General features: G+C 41.6%; 3 protein-coding genes across 3 annotated transcripts in view; all 3 read left to right on the top strand.

The window, feature by feature from the left end:
- LOC134464325 (zinc finger protein 501-like) overlaps window positions 1-14,513 on the top strand; it is a 419,382-nt gene that overhangs the window by 258,500 nt on the left and 146,369 nt on the right. The gene's annotated exons all lie outside the window — the stretch shown is intronic.
- Window positions 1-14,513, top strand: part of LOC134464140 (gastrula zinc finger protein XlCGF26.1-like) — a 39,349-nt gene that overhangs the window by 7,638 nt on the left and 17,198 nt on the right. The gene's annotated exons all lie outside the window — the stretch shown is intronic.
- LOC134464324 (gastrula zinc finger protein XlCGF57.1-like) overlaps window positions 11,810-14,513 on the top strand; it is a 38,676-nt gene continuing 35,972 nt past the window's right edge. The window contains exon 1 of the mRNA XM_063217791.1: window positions 11,810-11,962. The gene's annotated coding sequence lies outside the window, so the exon portion shown is untranslated. The remainder of the gene's footprint in view (window positions 11,963-14,513) is intronic.

Consider the following 14,513-nt stretch of genomic DNA (forward strand, 5'->3'; position numbering starts at 1 on the left):
GCACTCTGTCGCTTGAATCGCATCGCCGCTGGTGTATTTCTGCGGTTATACTGTATCGAACCGATAATATTGTATCGAACTGAGACATTATTTACACAGTCATTATAATGTATCTTCCTTGCAAAGTTCTTTGCACCCTTCAGTCTAGAAAACGACCACATAATATGCTGCAATAGTGTTTTCAAGCTGAAAACCTAAAAAAACCCATTTGTAGCCTCTTGTACATGGGTGGTTGACGTTTAAGGGCGTAACGCCCCCCCCCCCCCAAAAAAAAGGTTTTCCAATTCCTGAAAAAAATGATGGCAAATTGGAAGAAAAAGGAAAAAATAGAAAAATAAAGCTCTTAGTGGTCCGTGGAATTTTGCCAAATTTTTTGTCATTTTTGGGAAAATGGGCCCTGCGGTGTGACATCCTTGGTGTGACATTTCTGTAAGATACAATAAAATTAGGGCTGGGAGATTAATGCATTGATCCGACAAATGAATTAATGCGATTTTAAAAAATGAATCGCAGTATAATAACTTTTAGCTATATAGTTCTGGATTAGACCAGTGGAGGGCAGTATTACGCCTGATGGTGAACAGCCTGCTGAAATTGAGAAGAGTTCTCTCGTCTTTTAAAAATGAATAATATATTTAGCATGTGAAAAAATATAGTTTTCACTGTTCTCAAGTCAGATATTTAAATGCGATTAAAATGTGATTAATTTGATTCATTAATTTCAAAGCCTACATATTAATTTGATTAAAACTTTTAGAGCCCTAAATAACATGATATCACAAACATATCCCCCATGCTCTTTGTACTACCATTCCTTTGACCCCCACCCCACACACACTATTACCCACCCACACCCCCACCCCACACACACACACGCCTATGCACTGTACAGGCAGACAACTGTGATTTCAATTTATGGTTTCACTGTATTACTTGTAATAATTGTGTGAATGTGACAAATACATCTCCTGGTATCCTCATATCCTTGCATGATGCATGAAAAACAAGTAAGGATTGAGTAACACATTGCATAAGTATGTCACACCGCAGGACATGAAGTCACACCACAGGAAATTCACTGTATTGTGGCTATTTTAATCCTTTTGTATACATGACTGACCTCTGAGCTCATGATAACTAGATAATGATATTTGTGTTTAATCTTAATATGTGTTTCCATTTATAAAAAACTTTTTTTTCCTTCTATAAGAGCAGTCACACCACAGGACACCATAAAATGAACCTAAGCATTGCGTGACCGAAGATATGAGCTATTCTAATGGGTTAAACTTTTGTTTACATTTAAAAAATGTTATTTATATACCTTTTGGGAAAATATTTGGAGTAGGCCTATGTTCATTTTTTAAAACATGTCAACAAAAGTTGCCCCCATTAGAATAGCGCATATCTCGGAAAGGGCTGAGCCAAAAACTGCGTCGTCACCGGGTACTGACAAGTCAAGGGTAGCGTGAGCAATACAACAGCCTATTAAAATTGGTAGCAGTGCTCCTTTAAACTTCCACACCACTGTCCAATAACTGAGGTACTGACGGGTTAGGAGCTTGTCTTCAAGACCCTTGTAGTTGCACTGTAAAAGATTGTCGTGATTTCACATTAGAATTCTACATCAAGAAGATGTATATACCATCTTACTATTCACTGCTGTAATCTGCAATGCATTGTGGGATATCATATAGAGTACAATTCACAATTGTAAATGTACAGCAGCACATAATACTTTTTACATCATACTGTTGTAAAGATCTGTTTTGTCAGGGCTGCTGTCCTAATGCAAATGTATGCAAAGCCACATGCAGAAATTATGGAGCTCAGGTCACATTCTGATTGGATGCTTTTAAAACATGCATACAGGCCTGATAGAGGTGGAGAGGATTTGAACTGATTTGAACTCTTCAATCGCACACACCTGGTCATGAGCAAGGAGGTAGACATAGGAGGGTTTACAGACATCATCGGAGCGTAGTACGGAATGATAGCAAGGGGAGTCCAATTTTCTTCTTCCATGGTCAAATTGGAAGCATGGTAAAGTGTGGAACAGGTCATAGGATACAATACTGAATGTTTGTCACCTGTCCTTAATTATCCCCCCCCCAATTAATGCTGACCGACAGCTGCAGTAAATTTGGCCACAAACTGAGCACTGACAACCGGATATTCTCTTTCGACCAAATTTGTGGAGTACAAATTTTGTCCATCATGGCATCGCACACACTGACCATGTGCACCATGTCATTAAGCATAAATGTATGGCATTAAAGCAACACCTTATACTACGAAGACAATAGGAGCCAATTTGGATTGGAGCCAATTTTGGTCCCCTAGGGGAAATTCTTTCTCTGCATTTATCCCATTTGGGCAAGTGAATCACATTGAAGTACACACACTAGTCAGTAGCAGTGGGCTGCCTGCTGAGTGGCGCCCGGGGAGCTGTGTGGGGGTTAGGTGCCTTGCTCAAGGGCACTTCAGCTGCGGTCCGGTCGGGCATTGAACCGGGAACCCTTTGGTTGCTGACGCAGGGCTCTAACCACTGAGCCACGGCTGCCCCCAACTACTACACTGTGGCCAATGCATTTTCCATTGACTTATCCAATCTACCCTTCTTTGGTCATGAGCCAGCTGATTGTAAATGACGTCCAGGTGCGCTAATTTCAGCTCAGTGCAATTCAAAACGGGCTTCTCTCTGCTAAAAGAGCATGGGAGAGGCCAATGATGGTTTGTCCATTTATACAGACGATGGGCATAAACGATGCTCAGGTGTGGCAGCCCCCCTGTGGTTCAATTTGGCTTTTTGATGGCTTCGGCAACAGAATATATCTCAAAATCCCATGAGAAGGAATGGAATGGCCCAGGACCATTATTTTCAAAGACTGTATGTTGTGAAGTTTCCAGTGTGTGCGTTGGAAGAACGCAACAATTAGCTGGCAACTTGTTGCTAGCAATTTGGTGTAATTTTACAACAATTAGCTGGCAACTTTTTATTGCCAGCAATTTGCTTTAATTTTACTTCAATGAGCTGGCAACTTTTCACCAGCAATTTAATTTAATTTCACACCAATGAGCTGGCAACTTTTTTGCCAGCAAATTTGTTGTAATTTTACAACAATTAGCTGGCAACTTTTTATTGCATGCAATTTGCTTTAATTTTACTTCAATGAGCTGGCAACTTTTCACCAGCAATTTAATTTAATTTCACAGCAATGAGCTTGCAACTTTTTTGCCAGCAAATTTGTTGTAATTTTACAACAATTAGCTGGTAACTTTTCACCAGCACTTCAACTCAACTTCACCTTACTGGTGCAATGTGCAATTAATGAAGATTGGCCAACAGGCTGGCCCACTTGAGCCATGAAACTTCCCACACATTAAAAGGACAGGTGTTTCAGTTATTTTGTCCAACCACTGTGTAGACAATTCCACATATATATGGAATGTTTACTTATAAACATGGATCAGAAAACTTTTTGGAACTGAAGTTTTGATATGTGCATTAAACAAGGGCCAAAACCAATCCATTTAAGAATATCCTTATACTTTTTTAAACACTATCTTAGAAGGAGCCCAGTCTGTTTTTAAACTGTAGTTCTAGAGCAGGAGCATGAATGGAACATTCTAGGAACTTGTTAGCTTTTTGATACAGATCTCTCTTGTTACTCTGTTACTCTATACCTAACCAATCTGTCAATTAGTGCCTTGCCTCACTTTATTACTAATTACTTTCATGCTGTGATTCAATGATTGCCAGCACCTGCCCAATGCCTGATTACTCTGGTCACATGGTTCACTTGCCCTGTATATAAACCTGGACTGTCACACTGCTTTGGTTGCTTGTCTGAATGGCACAGCATAGCGCCTGACTCACTGGCGCTCACTGGTACTGGCAATCAATTGATTAGCCGACTAGATGAGTGGTTGGTTTGTTGACAGGGTGGCTGACAGCATAGTGCCAGTTAACCAGCTAGCTGCCTGGCAGGTTGACTGACAGCCTGTCCGCCTGGTCAGTTGACTGGCTTGCTGCCTTGCTTGTTGACTGACCAGCTGCCTGTCCGGTTGACTGGCTGCCTGGCTGGTTTAGCCAGGCAGCCAGTGAATCGGACAGGCAGCTGGTCAGTCAACCAGCCAGTCTGTCAAGGCCAGTTGGCTACCTGGCCGGTTAACTGGTTGGCTGCCTGACAGGTTAACTGGTTGGGTTGTTTCATCTTTTGAGAGCCATCTTATAGCATAGCATGTTTTATGGTGTTTTTTGCATAATATTAAATTTAGGCCACTTGATTGGATTGACAAATGCATATCCATACAGTCCTTATTGTGACTGTTTTTGAGATGACTTGATAAATGAAAGTCCTCTTGAGGAAACTATCACTGTCACTGTGACAGCACTATGCTGAGTGATTTATTATTTGTGCCTCACCCATGCAAGGCTGAACTTGTAGACGTATATGCTTAGAGCAGAGTGGCATTATGGTACCATGCTATCTCAGTCATGGTGGAGGATGGGGACGATACTATATTGAAGGCATCTCAGATATGGAGGCGGGCAGCGGGGGTGGAGGCGGGAGGAGGCGGGCGGATGAGGGGGCAGGACATGTGCCATGGTCAGAGTAGTTTTGAAAACGGAACAGTGTTGTAATTTTAAACGACTTGCTGGCAACTGTTTTTTTTCTGCAATTTGTTGTAAATTTAAAACAATTTGCTGGCAATTATTCCCCATCAATTAGCTGTAAATTTCAGCTTGAAATCTTTTACAGTGTGGCCTTGCAGCTGCCCGTTCACAAACATTGACATACATGTCACCCCACGGGGCGCAATTTGTGTTACGAATTTGAACTTGTTGTTAATATTACTGTCTAGAGTTTTTTTTCACATTCACATATCTTAATATAAAGTTAATATTTATGCAATCACGCCAAATGGTTCATACATTATTCAAAATGTTGTTGGTTAATTTATATATAATATTATATTCCAGATTTCATTAATGTTACAGTCAAACCGCAGGATATTAGACATATAAACCTTTACATGAATCTTAACAAAAAAAATTCTTCTCCTCTTAGACTATATGAAACATAAAGTACCACATCTTATTTCATTGACATGTGTTTTAAGAGGAAGGTTTTAACCAATGCTACAAAAAACAAGGCGTCACGTCAACCACCCTAATACAGTTTGCTCCATTCTCTTCACAGGAGATCAGCTCCACTGCAGCTCCAGCGGTCTGAGGGAAGGAGCTCCACGTTCTCCGTCCAAGCTGAGGAGCGTATCAGTAGTGCTGGTGGACTGCTGTACTGCACAAGGTGGACAGACCAGGCTCAAAGGAGACCTGCACATGTACTCCAGGAAGACTGGGTGCCAGACTGGGAGTCAAACTGGAACTGGCATTCCCAAGAAGCTTCAGGACACTCAAGCTGGACAGAAGCCATACTGTTGCTCAGAATGCGGAAAAAACTTTAGACAAAAGCAGAAACTTAAAGACCACCTAATCATTCACACAGGGGAGAAACCCTTCTCATGCAAGGACTGCGGAAAAAGGTTTTCATGGTGTTCTAGCCTCGACAGACATAGCCGCATTCACACTGGAGAGAAGCCGCACCCTTGCAGCCAGTGTGAGAAGAGATTCAAGACCGTAACAGAGCTCCAAGTCCACCAGCGTGTTCACACAGGGGAGAAACCGTTTTCATGCACCGACTGTGGAAAGAGTTTCGCACAGTATTCCACCCTTTCCAGACATTGTCACACTCACACTGGAGAGAGGCCGTATGCTTGCAGTCAGTGTGACAAGGGCTTTAAGTCAAAAGCTGAGGTCCTAATCCACCAGAGTGTTCACACAGGAGTGAAACCATTTTCATGCACAGACTGTGGAAAGTGCTTTAAATATCATACTAATCTTCGTGTACATCGCCGCATTCACACCGGGGAGAAGCCGTACACTTGCAGTCAGTGTGACAAGAGCTTTAAGACAAAAAAAGAGCTCCAAATCCACTATCGTGTTCACACAGGGGAGAAACCATTTTCATGCACCTACTGTGAAAAGAGTTTCTCAAATGCTTCTAATCTCCACAGACATGAGCGCAGTCACACAGGGGAGAAACCACATTCATGCACTGACTGTGGAAAGCGTTTCTCAACTTCTTCTCACCTCTACAGGCATGAGGTCATTCACACAGGGGAGAAACCATATTCATGCACTGAGTGTGGAAAGAGTTTCTCTTCTGACCTCCACAGGCATAGCCTCATTCACACTGGAGAGAAGCCGCACCCTTGCAGCCAGTGTGACAAGAGCTTCAAGACAAAACAAGAGCTCAGAATCCACCTGCGTGTTCACACAGGGGAGAAACCATTTGCATGCACAGACTGTGGAAAGGGCTTCACACATAATTTTGCCTTACACATACATCGTCGCATTCACACTGGAGAGAAGCCGTACGCTTGCAGTCAGTGTGGCAAGAGCTTTAAGTCAAATGGAGAGCTCCGAAGCCACCATCGTGTTCACACAGGGGAGAAACCATTTTCATGCACTGACTGTGGAAAGAGTTTCTCACTGTCTATTAGCCTTAAGAAACACTTGTCGTCTCACTTGAGAGACAAGAGCTTGAAGAGAAAAGATGAGCTCCAAATCCACCAGCATGTTCACACAGGGGAGAAACCATTTTAATGCTCCGACTGTGGAAAGAGTAAAAATCAATGACTTTCCAACTGAAGTTAAATTTTGCAACACAAATTGCATCCTGTGGGGTGACCATGTATGTCAATGTTTGTGAACGGATAGCTGCAAGGCCAACTACAAGGATCTTAAAGACTGGCTCCTAACCAGTCAGTACCTCAGGTATTGGAGAGTGCTGTGGAAGTTTAAGGTGACTATTAACCTCTTAATATGTCTTCATATTGCAATGTTTCAGTCACGCAATGCTTAGCTTCATTTTTATGGTGTCCTGTGGTGTGACTGCTCTTATAGAAGGGAAAAAAATAAATAAAATAAAAATACAATTTTTATAAATGAAAACACATATTAACACATTGAATACCGGGGGTGTTTTCAGAATTATGTTGTAGGCTCCTAGTGTTCTAAACCATTTTTAGGTGTGTTTTGTACCGTCATAGCATATTATGTGATGGGGCCATCGAAACATGTTATGGCTTGTTTGAAAGGTGAGACTTTCACCTCTTCGTGTGTGAAAACCGCATGTCTGTGTACGTGCTTTCATTGTCGAGCTATCGTGAGTTAAACCAAGGCCGGTATCTGCCAAAATCAGCATGGAATGGAGATATTGAGGCTTTTGTCAATCATGCGCCGTTTCAGAATCTTGCGCTTTTTCACAGAGACCAATATAATATTGGTGTACTAGACACATCTCTCCTACTCTGCCACCTCCCCTCCAAATGTATCAACCAACCAAACGCATTTTCGCCTCCGGAAGTACGTTTCAGTTCCTTGTGTACAGTCTGTTCCTGCACAACTAATCTTTGCACACACCACACGAAACTGGTCGTAGTCACACCACCACACGCAGTAGGCAAAATATATTCAAAAACACGTCACTAAAGGCATTTAGTCCAACGTCAACAACAAAATCCGTTAATCGGATGCGTTAATGTCTCTGATCCTTGTGTGGGGAAACAGCTGTTCTGCTGTGCCATGCATGCGTGCCACTGTTTACATAGCAATGCTAGCTTCACCGACAGTAGCAGCCAGCTTCTGTTCACTACAGCGTCAATTTCATCATGATGGAGGTAGTAAAAGAACAAAATGAAGAATCCAACTTATCTGATTGCCGGTCAAATCCGAGGTAAAGGTAATAATCCAATCACAGTTCACAATGTGAAGGGCAGTGGGATCTGGTCAAGGTTTGCATTATTCCCCAGGTGTGTTCAGTCAAAGTGAAAGTGTGGTCTTCTGTACACTAATTATTGTGTGAAGCATACTATAAAGCGCCATAGAGTGGACGCTGACTGTAGCCTACTGTAGCCCTAAGGAAACAACATACAAACACGATCCTTGATCAAGATGACAGCATCGCCGACACTTGGCAAGGTGTAGGCTACACAGAGAGGGAAAGGGCGCAACAGTGACGTAACCGACGCAGACCAACAGTTCCATACAGTAGGCTACAGTTATGAAAAAATATTCTTGGGTTGGTGCCGATCCTGGCGTTGTGATTAAAATGTCCAGATGATGACACAAACTTTTGACTGTCTATGTCTGTTCTACTTATCACAGAGCTCCCAAAATCACACACAATAAGCATTGAAATGTCTAGTTATGAAATATGCAATAAAAACTCAAAAACTGGTTTTCCCGCATGGGAAGTAAAAAAAACGGTTTTCCCGTGATTTGGTAGTCAATGTGTTAAGATTAAACACAATATCATTATCAAGTTAACATGAGCTCAGATGTCAGTCATGTATACAAAAGGATTTAATGGCCATAATGCAGTGAATTTCCTGTGGTGTGACATGCCTATGCAATGTGTTGATGCAGGACACATTTTCCCAAAAATGGCAAAAGTTAGGCGAAATTCCACAGACCACTAAGTGCTTTATTTTTTTGTATTTTTTCCCATGATTTTTTTCAGGAATTGGAATAACTTTTTTTTATTATTATTCGTGTTACGCCCTTAAACGTCAACCACCCATATGTACAATCCCTACATTTTGTGGTCTATACTTAGGCAAAGCCATGTGAATGGTTGATATCGACCTCTCGAGCCTCCTGGTAGATAAAGTAGGCACCTACTCTGCCATTCCTATGGGACCTATATCAACTGATATCGCCCATTCTATCGTGTGATAACGTCCGAATCGGGTGGGCCGGCAAAGGACCCGGGCCGGGTGGGTATGTGCAGCACTGGAGCCCCCTGGTGGAACAGAGCTACACACACTACCATCTGGTAGCCCTGCCATTAACATGGTCTTCTTGAGTAGAAAATTAAGCGGCGCATTTATTGCTTAAATGTCAACGGCAGCTTACATTGATGATTCACAGGACAGATTATAGACAATATTGATTCTCAAGAGCTGAACTGAAAATGTTTTTTGGACTTTGTTGGTGGTGAGTTGACATTTAAGCAATAATCTTCACTTCTGCTTTTCAATCTCACTGACAGGCACTTCCACTGTACTTAATTATTAGTTCATTTTTCCTTTTTTTAAAAAAATGCATTCTACTTCTTTTTCTTATTTTAAAACATTTTTTATTTTTATTTTTTGTTTCTATTTTATGTTACACTTTAAGTATTCTCCTATTGTTAATTCATTGAAGCTTTGTAATACTTTCTCTATTGTCATCCATTTGTTTTGATTGTAAAGTGTCCTCGGGTATTTTGAAAGGCGCTCAAAATAAAATGTATTATTACTATTACTATGACTATTTTCTGACTCAAGAAGAGCATGTTAACGGCAGTGCTACCAGACGGTAGTTTGTGTAGCTCGCTGAACCAGGGGGCTCCGGAGCTACACACATGCGCTCCGCCAGTGACAACCAGACTAGGAATGAAGGCAGAGATATTCTATAGAGATATGCCAACATAATAGGTTTCTATGGGCACCTAACGCGACCAGGTTCCGGTCTGCCTAAAGGGGTGTGTCATAATGCTCATACAATGAATAGAACAGTCCTTAGGTCTGCCTAGGTGTGCCTAAGGGGGGGCATAATAGAACCAGGAAACAATGGGCCAATGGAACCTCTCTCTCTACTCTCTCTGATGAAGGTGTTCATATTTTACAGTATTAATGAGTAAGGAAAGGACGCCTAAATGGAATGACACATGAGACAATGGAATGGAGAATGAATGGTAAATGACCAGTTAATTTAATTCAACCATTACAGTTAATCATTACAATTACAGTAACTCAGTGCTACACTGTAAATTATACAGTTGCATTAACAGGATGAATACAAGGCACTTATTTGTACTACTTACATGGTTACCACCACACATGCTTGACATATCTAAAAAAAACAAATGTGCTTCTCTTGTTGTCATCGGACCACAGGACATTGTTCAAGGAATCCATATCCTTAGTCGGTTTGTCTTTGATGAGACATTGATTTGTTTTTAGATGGTGTCAAGCAGGTGTGGTGATAACCAAGTGAGAACTACTGAGGTGTCCCATGCTTACAGTCTACGTAGCATGATGGCATGGTTGAGAGACTGACACGGTTTGTTTTTGTGTTGCATGAATGCCGTCAACATTAGGAATCTCACCAAAAGAAGCATACAGGCGAACATGTTCCATGACTACAGAAGCAGATCACGATCCTCTTTGTGGGATTTTAAAATGGAAAAATGTGTCTTTTGAGTTATACTAGAAACGGTAACACTTTACTTGATGCCGGCATCATACGTATGACATAGAGGTGTCATAACATTGTCATAATGCAGTCATGAATGTGTCATAAACATTGTCAAAGTCAGAAACACTGTATGACTTTGTCTTTTAGTGAAATTCAGTTATAACAAAGACAGGCCTAACAATGTCAACTTTTCATGGCCTTAAAACGTTTATGACATTGACATTATTTTTATGACTAGTTCATGACACTATTATGACAATGTTATGACACTGTTATGTCATACGTATGACGCTGGCGTCAAGTAAAGTGTAACCCAAAAGTTGTATTAACTTACTGTATGTAGAATTTAAAATTAATTTGTGTGCTTATTGAAATATTGTTCAAAATGTTAATTTTCAGAAGAGGTATCCTTACATCATATATATCAGAGGTGTCAAAGTCAAATTGACTTGAGGGCCAAAATCGAAATCTGGAATAAAGCCACGTACCAAACTCCGTTTTTATGTTTGTTTGTTTTTTTTTTGTTTTTTTAATCATGTGTACATGCTCTTATAGTCATAAATGTCACACACTCTTTCTCATCATATATGGTAAAGGTATTTTTAACAACACGGATATTTGTCCTCATTCTCCTCTCCCTGTAGCCTGGGCCTACTACTATATTGTCTCTGATGGTAGAGGTTTATATTGCTGTTGCCAATAAGCCCAAGTGTAACGGAGGCTAACTAGCACAGAGTTGGCGTGGAACGTTGGTAAACCTCCCTCCGATAGCCTCATACAGTCTCGTGCCTTTGGGCCGAGAGACTAGTCTCTTGGCCCAGCGGTATCGTACTGTGTCTCCCATTGCCGAACCGTTGTAGTTGACGAGGTCGTACGTTCGATCCCCGAGGGGGGTGAACAGGTGCAAGATGACCTCCGTCACAGTGGTGCGTGACCTGGATGGGAGTGAGGTTTAAGGGGGAGAGTGTAACGGAGGCTAACTAGCACAGAGTTGGCGTGGGACGTTGGTAAACCTCCCTCCGATAGCTTCATACAGTCTCGTGCCGTTGGGCCGAGAGACTAGTCTCTTGGCCCAGCGGTATCGTACTGTGTCTCCCATTCCGAACCGTTGTAGTTGACGAGGTCGCACGTTCGATCCCCGAGGGGGGTGAACAGGTGCAAGATGACCTCCGTCACACATGCACAGCCTGATTTGTGTTGGAAGTGAGTCTACATTGCCATTGTTTAATAAGTGGATGACTTTTACAGTAAGTTAGGCCTACTTTATATGATGGGGTGGCTCTTTTAAACATTTTCTTTTAAACGTATTATTATTATTATTATTATTATTATTATTATTATTATTATTATTATTATTATTATTATTATTATATGGTAGTAGTATTAGTAACACGTCTTACTTTGAAGTATAGATTTATTTTGATATTAACGTTGGCCGAGAGTGGGTCATTCGTCACTTCCTTCCTCTCGCTCAAGGAACTCAAAACAAACACAGCACGGCCCCGACAAGTGTAATCAGAACATGTGTACTTTCCCGCTGTTTGTGTTACAGAAAGCGCATTCAAAGGCACATCGCTTTCCTTTACAGCCTTGTTTCTTCTGACGACAAAAACTCCGACTGCTTTGTTTGGATACACTGGACAAGTGCAGGTAGGTCCGGGATAACAGTTCATTCAATGTTTGTAGCCACGGACTGGTGCGTATGACTGAATTGCATTCCAAAAAGCTCTGAGTAGGCTACTTCAACATGAATGCTGCCAGGTCAAAAAAAGGTCTCCACTAAAAACGTGATCACTGTGTGTTGGAATACCGTTTTCTTTCATTATAGCATGCTTTTTTGTTGTTGTGAGTGCAGTGCCATAGGATTTATGTCCGTCCAGTGTTGCATTCATATTTCAACAAGATGTAACCTACTGATGCGGCGGGCAAGAGCATAGATTGTATATTACTAACTGGATTCCAAAATAATATGATATAACTTACATTCTATCAATGGGCTAGAGTCAATCTGTTCCAATGAGCAGCATTGTAGCGATACACACTCTGGCCACAGTCCTACAAAATGCACCTTTAAGCATTCTAGTTCATGTAGGCCTACATCAAGAGGGTGTAATTGAAGGAGTCCAACCAGTGACGTGCAGTGAGGGGTATGGTAGGGTAGGCAGTAAATATAGAAAATAAATATTTTTTGTGTATTTTTTAGCGCGGAGTTTGGGGGTCCTCCACCAGAAAAAAATGTATGTCTTAGATACAATTTCCTGCATTTTAACCAAATCTGGAGAGTCACTATCAGCTAGAAACTTTTATAAAAGACTAAAAACTTTGAACAAATAGTAGGCCTACCCCCTTTCATGCCTTATACCTTGGATCGGCAACTACTGTAGGCCTATTCACCTAGTATGCTGATAAGGTCTTTAATGTGCAACAAATTAGTAGGCCTATGTTTCTCTAAATACTGTAAATATAAAGTAGGCTATAAGATAAAATGCCATCAGTGCTTAACCCCCATAGCCCTAATAACTAAATAAGTAACTTAAATAGGCTAAACTATTAGACATATGGACATTGTCAGTAGACCTTACATCTGAAACAATAAGTGAAAATGCATAATTTCAATTTGTAAAAGGCCAGCTAGACTTTTTTTTTGTCAAATTGCCAAATTGGTAGCTCAAGGACCCATAGCCTACTCTGTACACTCTGCCTACATTTTACAATAATTTAGAAAGCTACAACATCACAGCATTTTGGGGGGAAAGCTTTAACTTTTGGCTTTAGCAGTTGACTTTGCTCCTCTTCTGTTTATTCTGTTGCAAATGCCAGGGTGTTTCACATGGAGGATGCAGTGTAGCCTACAGTGTACAGGATGGCAGTGTAGCCTACTTTGTTTAGAAGATAAAATGTCTAGTTCACCAAAGTGAATCACACCATAGCATGTGAGGAGAAACGATTTAAATTTAGCAATAATCCAACCTACGTAGGTAACAGCTCCGGCTTCATTGACGCATTTTGTGCTGCTAATCAAACACTCAGACAAGAAGGAAAGTTGGCAAGGGGGCGGGTTGCTTGCGAACTCAACAAACATGAGCGGTGCATTCAGACAGTAAATACTGGTAGGCCTCCATCGAGTAAACCAACGAAAACACTTCTGAGACTCATTCTTGTGCGTGATTGTATTCTCAAACACTTCAGCAACGGTTGTGCAAGGTGTTTCAAATCAAGTCAATTTCTGAGTGAGGTGAGCACCCATCCCAGTCACTCGAGCGAGCCCAACGTTGATCTCGTACACCGCGCACTTCAAAAGAACACAGCTGCACGTCAACTTGCTAACAGGCTCCACACACCTCACGCATCGCGTATTAAGTCATCATCATAATAAATTAGGAAAATGAAGTCATGTCGTACGCTCAAAAAACAATCTCGCGTCCATAATAACACACACACAGTCTATTCGTGTCCACAGCACAACCAATCTTCAATGTCAACACCTCCCTGGCCCATCAACAAAAGGCACCACGACAAACTTGAGCATGTTCATGTTAAAATTTGGCTACCCACAGCTTAATAATTAGATGAATCTTACCTTAAAGCAGAATCACAAGTATGTTTTTCATGCAAGCTAGTCCCATTAAAAGCCTGGGGTGGTTGATATGATGAAGATATTTTGTCCCAGTGTAACTACTTGAAGCTGCTACCCATCTGATGTTGATTATATCCACAATGCAGCGATCGCAAACGGCTCAGCTATTGCCTGTCATCTGAACATCTTCCTTGCTACTTCTCTGCATTTTTTTTTTTTTTGTAATAAAGGCAAAACGCCAAAGACTGTCATGTTTTCTGTACGGCTAGAGTTTGAACAAGCCGTACCTTGCTAGCTGTTGTTGCTATCATACTTTAAGCAGGAAGGCTTCCTGAATTGTAACAATTTTTCATGTTGGCAGCTGTGATTGGCTCACATACTCCCGCCACAGTCTAAAGGCTCTGCTTTTAGTCCCATTGACAAGCTATGTGACAACTTAATACGCATGCGCAAACTTCTACATTGACAGCACTGAAGGCAGGGTAGGCAGAGGAAAAGCGAGCCTTACCGGGCTGCCTGGCTGGCATTCGAAAGCTCTGCTTTCACAGGCTACCAGCAGCCTGTCTCTGCTACCAGCCGGGACTGCGCGTTGCCACGGCAACCTGCCCAAGCCTGAGCGCTTTG

The sequence above is a fragment of the Engraulis encrasicolus genome, chromosome 15 (genome assembly GCF_034702125.1).
Source record: "Engraulis encrasicolus isolate BLACKSEA-1 chromosome 15, IST_EnEncr_1.0, whole genome shotgun sequence".
Taxonomy (NCBI): Eukaryota; Metazoa; Chordata; class Actinopteri; order Clupeiformes; family Engraulidae; genus Engraulis; species Engraulis encrasicolus.